This window comes from Tursiops truncatus, chromosome 19, assembly GCF_011762595.2.
Source record: "Tursiops truncatus isolate mTurTru1 chromosome 19, mTurTru1.mat.Y, whole genome shotgun sequence".
In the NCBI taxonomy this organism is placed as follows: Eukaryota; Metazoa; Chordata; class Mammalia; order Artiodactyla; family Delphinidae; genus Tursiops; species Tursiops truncatus.
This window is the reverse complement of record NC_047052.1, coordinates 55800792-55810162: the sequence shown is the minus strand read 5'-3', so window position 1 is coordinate 55810162 and position 9371 is coordinate 55800792. Positions and strand designations below refer to the sequence as shown.

At 40.6% G+C, this 9371-nt stretch overlaps 1 long non-coding RNA gene across 1 annotated transcript; it reads left to right on the top strand.

Annotated features, from left to right (window-relative positions):
• The first annotated feature begins 1096 nt into the window (after nt 1–1096).
• LOC141277171 (uncharacterized) lies at nt 1097–6155 on the top strand. Its single transcript, XR_012328087.1, has 3 exons — nt 1097–1213; nt 3546–3739; nt 4878–6155. It is a non-coding gene; the product is annotated as an uncharacterized lncRNA (long non-coding RNA).
• The last annotated feature ends 3216 nt before the right edge of the window (nt 6156–9371 follow it).

The window sequence follows — 9371 nt, the reverse complement described above, 5'->3', positions numbered from 1 at the left end:
GAGGTTACCCGGGAAGCCGAGCCTGAGGGAAAGTCTCGTCCCTGGGTCCTTAGTGTGAGTGGGATGTGCCAGAAGAAACACCGAAGGGGTTGTGTCTCATCGCTTCCTCACCCTTGCCCTTCACCCCCGAGGGAGATCCCAAAGCCCGGGAAACTGCTCTGATGACGGAGGTGTAGTGCGTAGGTGGGGCGACTGCATGGAAAGAGGCTGGAGGAGGGAACCCCACCCCCAGGAGACGTGGGCCCCCGGGCATCTTTGAGAGCTCTCCTTCCCGCCCAGAATGCAGCATGACTTCTGGTGCCCGAGGCTTGGTGTAGCTGTAGGGGAGCCCCCCTTGATGTGGAGATTGTGGGCCAATTAAGACGGGACCGGGCACTCCAGGTCCAAGGGGGTTCTTTGCTGTCACATCGTCCCCAGCTCGCTCAGCACCGCGACGGTCCAGCTTTGGGCCCCAAGCCTGCTCCGCGTCCATGGATGAGACTCCAGCCCAGGTCCCAGAGGCCGTAGGGGAATGGGGTCGGCATTATTTTTTAATTGCAACGTGTATTTTGTACTGGAGTATAGTTGATATAGTCAGGAGAGTGGGTTATTTTTTTTTTTTTTTTGGTGCACAGCAAGTGATTCAGTTATATATACATGTATATATGTTCCTTTTCGGGTTCTCTTCCAGTATAGGTTATTACAGCGGGTTGAGTCGAGTTCCTTGTCCTATCCTTCTGGATTACCTGTGTGTTAACTATTAGCCTGTATACATGTATCTGAACCTGTCAATGTCTCCCTCACCCCACCTGTCCCGTTTGGTAAGCATTACTTGGTTCTCCCTATCTGTGAGGCCTTCTCTGTTGTGCAAATTAATTCCTCTCGATCCGTATTTGGATGCCACCTCTAAGTGATATCATGATACTTGTTTTTGTGTGTCTCACTTGTTGACTAAGTATGATCATCTCTCGTTCCATCCCTGTGGCTGGAAATGGCATGATTTCATCCTTTGTTTATGGCTGAGTAATTCCGTTGGTAACCGGGGCCGCACCTGCTGGGCCGATTCATCTGTCCTTCTACACTTTGGTGACTTCCGTGTCTTGTCGGTTGTTAGCAGTGCTGCCGTGAATGCCGGGGTGCAGGTGTATGTCGAAATTTTGGTTTTCCCTTGATGTCTGCCTGCCGTGCACCAGCCGGAGAAAGGATTTCACCGCCCAGGGTCGGAAGGGAAGGGGTAAGTAACTGAAGTAGCACCGACGAATGGGTTCAGAGGACCAAGACAACTGACGGTTGCAAGGCCAATTTTATTATGCTACAGTTGCAGATTATACAGACTAGAACAAGGGAGGTTGCCAGATGGTGGTTTACATTATCTACAACTGTCTCGGCTTCAAGGTTAACTTCCCTGGGAGAAAACGCATAAACCCAGAATCATCAAAAATAACCTGCACGTGCACGGGGGAGACAGCTTTGCTTGTCTCAGTTTACATTCTTTCTGATCTCTGGGCCGTGGTGATTTATCTCCCATGGCATGGCACAAGGAGGGGAACAAGTAGGCACAGTCCCCTCGGGTTTTTCTGGAGGGCCGGTGTTACTGAATTACAGCCTCACAGGCCTTGCGATGATTCAGGGCCCGTCAGCAGCGTTTTCCACGTTGTAATTACAGGAACGGTCCACAAGGCGGCAGCATTTCCTCTTGCCCAGGTTTCTTTTTTTTTTTTTCTTTGCTTTTTTCCGTTTCAACTTAATTTTTATATTATATGGGAGTAGAGTTGATTTGCAGTGACGTATTTTGGGTTTACCTGTTCAGCAACGTCATTCCCTCGTACAGAGAGCTCTATCTAGTCTTTTTCGGGTTGGTTTTCCAGAAGGTGATTGTAGTGTGTTGAGTAGAGCTCCTTGCGCTATTCACAAGGTCCTTTTGGACGATCTACAATCCATAATAGTGTTTATATGCCAATCCCAATAACATACACACACAATGGAATATTACAAAAGAATGGAATAATTCCATTTGCAGCAACTAGGATAGACCTAGCTATGATCATACTAAGTGAAGTAAGTCAATCAGAGAAAGACGAATATCGTGGTATCGCTTATATGTGGCATCTAGAAAAAAGGCACAAATGAGCTTATTTACAGAGGTACATGAGACTCATTAAAATGTATTAAGGAAAAATCTTGTATGGTCAAACTGGCTAAAACTGAATGGATTAATTATAATAAAGGTTTTAACAATGTGCCTATGCAAAACTAGAATTTTCTATATCCAAAGGAGAAAGTTTTCTTGGATTAAAGATTCTTCTTTACCTTTTGAGTAATTCACCTAGGAAACAACGATTCTGTGTGCTGTCAAAATACTTCCCTGTGCTTCGTTGTCTTTTTCAGGTCTTTGCTTATTTTTTCAAAAGCACATTTTCTCAATAGTAAAAGGGCTGAAGTGCATTTTATTCTCAACTATGTTACTCCCTTTTTTTTTTTTTTTTGTCTGCACTGCACAGCTTGCAGGACCTTAATTCCCCAACTAGGGATCGAACCCAGGCCCCTGGCAGTGGAAGTGCAGAGTCCTAACAACTGGACCACCAGAGAATTCCGGTTACTTTCTGTCTTGGCCTTTGAAATCTTTTATTGTCACCAATAACTAAGTAGTACTTCACAATGACCCATTATCTTATTTAATCAAGTTTTACACATTTTGACAATTTTGACAACTTAACCAAAATCAGATCCTAAATGAAGTCTTTCTTACCTCAAACTAACTTTGGGACTTTCCAGACGGCCTCTGGAAAATTTTGAAAAACAACTTCTCTCTCATTAAAGAAAGATGTTAAAGTAATTAGGCTCATTTGATTTCTTCAATTACATAGGACACACTGTCGAAAAGACGTGATGTTTAAACTTCTTTAGGTTGCATTTGAGTGGATATACCTTACTAATATAAATGTATTAGACATTGTATGAAATTCTTAGCAACCTGATTTGCCCCGGCATATTGTCAGTCATAATTCCAGTTATCGTTATATGTTGCATTTCAAACAAATAATGCACTGTCATCAGATTTGTAACCATGGTGTGGTTTTGAGTCTTTTGTCACTCACAGGTAGTTACTGTTTTACTCTGATCACTCTCTGAAAGCACTTACAATAAGCTACAGGTGAGGCTGCTCCACTTGAATAACTGAGAGCAGGTCACTGGACTAAGAAGTTCCAGAACTAATGAAGAAGCTGATGGGAACTGTTAACAGATCAAACAGACGAAAATCAATTACATGGGACTGAATCAATGAGGATGATTATAATTTTTTCTATGACGTTTTGTTTGAAACATTGCTCGTTCTTTAATGTTTTGATTTCCAGATTTAAGGGCACATTTTTCTCTTTGCCTTTAAGCTATCTTTAATGTGGAGCAATTTGGTAAGTTATTTCTTTATAAACAGAATTGAAGCATTTATCCTTCTTCTCTACCTGATCCCTCTGGAATTTGCAAACTCTTATTGAGTACTCCAGTTTTCATGACAATATATCCATTTGCATAAGTTCAGCATGACTCTGTTCTCCTTTTAACAGGTCCCAGTTGGAAACATTGTTTAAAGTAGTGAGGTTTTAGGACATGGAAGCAACCAAAATGTCCATTGACAGACGAATGGATAAAGAAGATGTAGTACATATATACAATGGAATATTACTCAGCCATAAAAAGAAGTGAAATAATGCCGTTTGCAGCAACATGGATGGACCTAGAGATTGTCATACTGAGTGAAGTAAGTCAGACACAGAAAGACAAATATCATATGATATCACTTATATGTGGAATCTAAATTAAATGGTACAAATGAACTTAATTACAAAACAAATAGAATCACAGATGTAAAAAACAATCTTATGCTTACCAGGGGGAAGAGAGGAGGGATAAACTGGGAGATTGAAAAATACACACTACTATATATAAAATAGGTAACAAATAAGGACCCACTGTATAGCACAGGGAACTCTACTCAATACTCTGTAATGACCTATGTGGGAAAAGAATCTAAAAAAGAGTAGATATATGTAAATGTATAACTGATTCACTTTGCTGTACAGTGGAAACTAACACAACATTGTTAATCAACTATACTCCAACAAAAATGAAAAAATAAGTACCAAGGCTTTGCCTAGAATGTCCTATTTGAGAATGATGTGCATTGAATCAGATATGACCAGACAACTTTAAAGAAGGTTGACTTTAAGGAACCAATGCTTATAAAGCCCTGCTTGTATAAAACCAGCCTGTACCTGGGTTACAGAAATTCCTGCCTTACAGGTGAGTAAGGAAGTTCACTACCCAGTAGACCCAGGAACCTCAGCATAGTTGGGGGACATGGAGGAGAGAGGAATTCACCTAAATCTACAGGTGTTGCAGCCAAAACCTGGTGGCAAGTTCTGGGCTTCTGAGATTTTTGAAAGCCTCCCGCGGTGAACTGATGATTCCTTATGAAAAGTTCTAGCAAAGCAATCTCAAGAAAAAGACAGGATCTTACCAGTAAAGATCTTCTACAACTGGGAACTCCCTGGTGGTCCAGTGGTTAGGACTCCGTGCTCTCACTGCTGAGGACCCGGGTTCAATATATAATAATCAAGCAGTATTCTTGCTGCATTTATGGATATAAGTCTTTAAAGTTGGGCTGTTTATTTTACAAACAATTAGTCCTACTGTAATTATATTTGATGGAAAGGGAGGTGGCTATAAAGATATGTTTCAGTGGAACACTACAGTGCACCCTTATGGATATTAGATTCTATCTAGTCCCTTTCATTGTCTTTGCTATTTACCTGGATTGGACTGGATTCTGAATTCTTCTAGTTTCCTCCAGTATCTGGCTACAACTCTCCAAATTAATATTTCCAATTTTTCTGTAGCCCTTCTGACTTGGAATCACTAAGGATGAATCACTAAGGACGACACTTTCCCCAAAGCCCTACAAGACAAAGCTGGACAACCTGCTATACACTTCAGAGAAATCATTACAACAGCGCAAGTCTGGACAACTGTCTTGCCTAATACTGTATGGGCTATTCAAAAGGTTTCAAAAGGTTTAATGCCGTAACCAGAGACACTCAAACTGCAAACCAGGAGATTCATCAGGTTGCAAAAGCCATCTTCATTCTACCATCCAAAGATGCTTCAAGCTGAAATCTAGACATCTCAACACACTGTGCTGTGGACTCAAGGAATGAATTTATGGTTTGTTATAATCATTAACCTTTGTTTTTCTTTTGTTTCCATAGGAATGTCTCTTGTTAAATACCTGATTGCTTGCACCATAGAGAGAACAAAGACACAACTGTTTCACTGGACTGAACCATCCTCGGGACTGAGTTGGTGAGATACGAGACAGTGGACTTTTGACATTTTCTGTTTTTCTCTTTTACAGATCTCTTACCTCATCATTTCTAAAATGAATCTCTCCACAGCTACCAAATCAGCTGGTAAGATGTGAAAATTTCTGAAAGCCCAGTTTCAAATGGGGGACTGAAGGAAACCTGAATATGTCATCCCCCAAATATGCCACTTTGAAATAAGGATTTGAGCTGTAAGCAATTGAGGAGAAGTAGATAGAGCTACCTACCATAGGATCCAGCAATCCCACTCCTGGGCATGTATCCAGAGAAAGCCATAATTCAAAAACAGTCATGTACCATAATGTTCATTGTAGCTCTATTTAAATAGCCAGGACATGGAAGCAACCTAAGTGTCCATCGACAGATGAATGGATAAAGAAGATGTGGCACAAATATACAATGGAATATTCCTCAGCCATAAAAAGAATGAAATAATGCCATTTGCAGCAACATGGATGGACCTAGAGATTGTCATACTGAGTGAAGTAAGACAGAGAAAGACAAATATATGATGTCACTTATACGTGGACTCTAAAAAAAGGGTACAAACGAACTTACCTACAAAACAAATAGTGTTACAGATCTGGAAAACAAACTTATGGTTACCAGGGGGTGAGGGGGTGAGGGATAAATTGGGAGATTGGGATTGACATACACACTACTATATATAAAATAAATACCAACCTACTGTATAGCACAGTGAACTCAATACTCTGTAATGACTTATATGGGAAAAGAATGTAAAAAAAGGGATATATGTAAATGTATAACTGATTCACTTTGCTGTACAGCAGAAACAACATTATAAATCAACTATACTCCAATAAAAGTTAAAAAAATGCTTTTTGCCCTTCTCTATTTGCCTAAAAATAGGACATAAATTTTCAAAGCTGTCCCTCTTCCCCTATCAGGAAAGACGAAAACTGATCACCAGAGACTTTATCAACCTGGAGACAGCACTGAGACAGCACGAAAGGAATTTTCATAACAAATTAGGCTTTGTCTCCCTTTAGTTTCCCATATATTTACCTTCCCACAGTTTATTGCCCTTGGAAGCCCAAAGTTGCTTTTCATTGTCCTATTTCTCTAGAAATTTATTGTTCTTTGTTGAAGATTATATATAACCTGAATTCTAAGCCACCTCTTTTAGTTACTCAGCCCTGAGTTTCTCCCATGTGTATGTGAGATATACATGTTAATAAACTTGTTTTTTACTTGAAAGCTTTTATTACAGAGCCTTAGTCAAGAACCCAAGAAGGGTAGAGGAAAAACTTCTCCTCCACTACATAACATTGATTTACAGTTTAGAACAATGTATGACCAAAAATAAATTTCAAAAGACAATGGACATACTAAAGGAAATATCTGGAATATCTAGCACAAGTATTTACTACTGCTAATCTATAAGGGATTCTTAAAGATTGATGGGAAAAGAATCAAGGGATTCTTAAAGATTGATGGGAAAAGAATCAAGTTTAAATAGAAAAACAAGAAAAAGAGACAAAACACCAAACTGTATAAAATTGCTCTTAAAGACATGAAAAGAGCATAGAGAAAGGCAAATTAAAGTTACACTGATACACCATTATTGACTTAGCAGACGGACAAAAATCAAGAAGATTTAACCAAGATAATAGGAAAATTGAGCACTCTCACCTATCGCTGGTGAGAATACCTAATCAGACAAGTTTATAAACAAAATTAATGACAATAATGGAGTCTAATCCATAAAATGAAAATACATACATACTTACTGATACAGATTAACAGGAAATAAAATTAATTTAATAGGGGTCATGGAAACAGAACCATTAGGCAAACACCATGGTCATAGTTGTTTCAGAGAAGAATCATCAATGGATTCTGAAGGTGGTGAGACAGTTCCATCATCTCACAAACTGATTAAAAAAAACAAACTTTCATATTAAAGTAGACCAGGGAGACAGGCTGATTAAATGCAGTGTGTGACTGTGGATTGGATCCACATCTAGAAGTAGGACACTGGTGAAATTTTAGTCTTTAAATTGTAGTATCAATATTTAACTGTTAATTTCCTGATTATGATCATCATGTGATGGTTATGAAATATGTTAACATTTGCTCTATCTAGGTGCTGAGCTGCAAAGATTTGAAGTCTGAAAATATTCCAAAAGATAAAGGTATAAAAATTTAAAAATACTAGCAAATTACATTGATTTAAGTTGAAATCCACAAGCTGAGACCACAGCCAAAACACCCTTTCTGGCAATAGAAGCATGGTTGACGGTGGCCAGAGCCCAAAAAACAGATTGATTCCAAAAAGCAAAAGAGTTACAGCTGAAAAAAGAAACAGGTCAATCATGGTAGCAGGAAGTATAGCGTATGGGTAGCAGCACGGGAAAGAGAAGAATCAAGCTGAATTTTGAACTACCCATGAAAGGATAAACCTCCTGGCGTTAGCTAGATGATAAAAAGCCCCTCCCCGTCCAAAATGGTCAAAATCAAACCAGCACAGGAACTACACAATTATCCAAAAAAAAGAAAACCAGAGCACTATAGGATAATAAATAGCCTCTTTCAACTTTCAATACACACCTGATGCCAAAGAGAAGGGCAAAATTCAGCAAATCCTGAACAAAAAACTATTTTATGAAGAAATTAACATCTGTCAGGTAAGAGTTCAACTCACGAATAAAAGAAATGAGGGAAAAGATGAGATCACAGAAAGAACTGAAAAACACAGAAGTAAAAAATATATGCTCTGGGACTTCCCTGGTGGTGCAGTGGCTAAGAATCCACCTGCCAATGCAGGGGACACAGGTTCGAGCCCTGGTCCGGGAAGATTCCCACATGCCACAAAGCAACTAAGCCCATGTACCACAACTACTGAGCCTGAGCTCTAGAGCCCGTGAGCCACAGCGCACGTGCCACAACTACTGAAGCCTGCGCACCTACAGCCCATGCTCCACAACAAGAGAAGCCACCACAATGAGAAGCCTGCACGCCACAATGAAGAGTATCCACTGCTCGCCACAACTAGAGAAAGCCCGTGCGCAGCAACGAAGACCCAATGCAGCCAAAATAAATATACTAATATACACACATACACACACACACACACACACACACACACACACACACACACACACACGCTCATTCAGATACCTGAGGCTTTCCTATATAGAATACTTTCTGGAATAAAAATCAATTAAGTGAGAATGAGATTCTCTCTGCCTTCCCATGTAACTTGTTTTATTACATTTGGCAAATTTTAAACAATTATGGACCACAGATTTACTCTTTAAAAGAAATTGGGAAGAACTATGGTGGAGTAGGAGAATCCTCAGTTCACACCTCCTCTCACAGACACACTAAGTACGACTATTTACAGAACAACCACTGATGAAAAAGACAGGATCTTACCAGTAAAGATCTTCTACAACTGGGAACTCCCTGGTGGTCCAGTGGTTAGGACTCCGTGCTCTCACTGCTGAGGACCCCAGGTTCAATCCCGGGTCAGGGAACTAGGATCCTTCAGGCCACACGACCAAAACAAAAAAATCTACAACTAACAATATTAAGAAAGAACCACAAGAAGACAGGTAGGAGGGGTAGAGTCACAAGAAAGTCAAGTCTCACCCCCAGGGTGGGTGACCTACACATACGAGAATAATTAGAACAGCAGAGCTCCTCCCAAAGGGATGAGAGGTCTGACCACACACTGGGCCCCTCAGCCCAGGGGTTCTTCACCAAGAAGACAAGCCCCCAGAGAATTTGGCTTTGAAGAGCAGTGGGGCTTACTTTGGGGAGTCCCAGAAGGCTGGGGGAATAAAGACTTCACTCTTAAGGGTGCACACAAAATCTCACATGCTCTAGACCCAGGGTAGAAGCAGTAACTGGACAGGAGCCTGGGTCAGACCTAACTGCTGACCCTGGAGAGTCTCTTGGGGACACAGGAGGCTCACTGTGGGGACACAGACACTGGCAGCAGCGGTTCTGGGGACTCACTCCTTCTACCATGTGGACAATCGT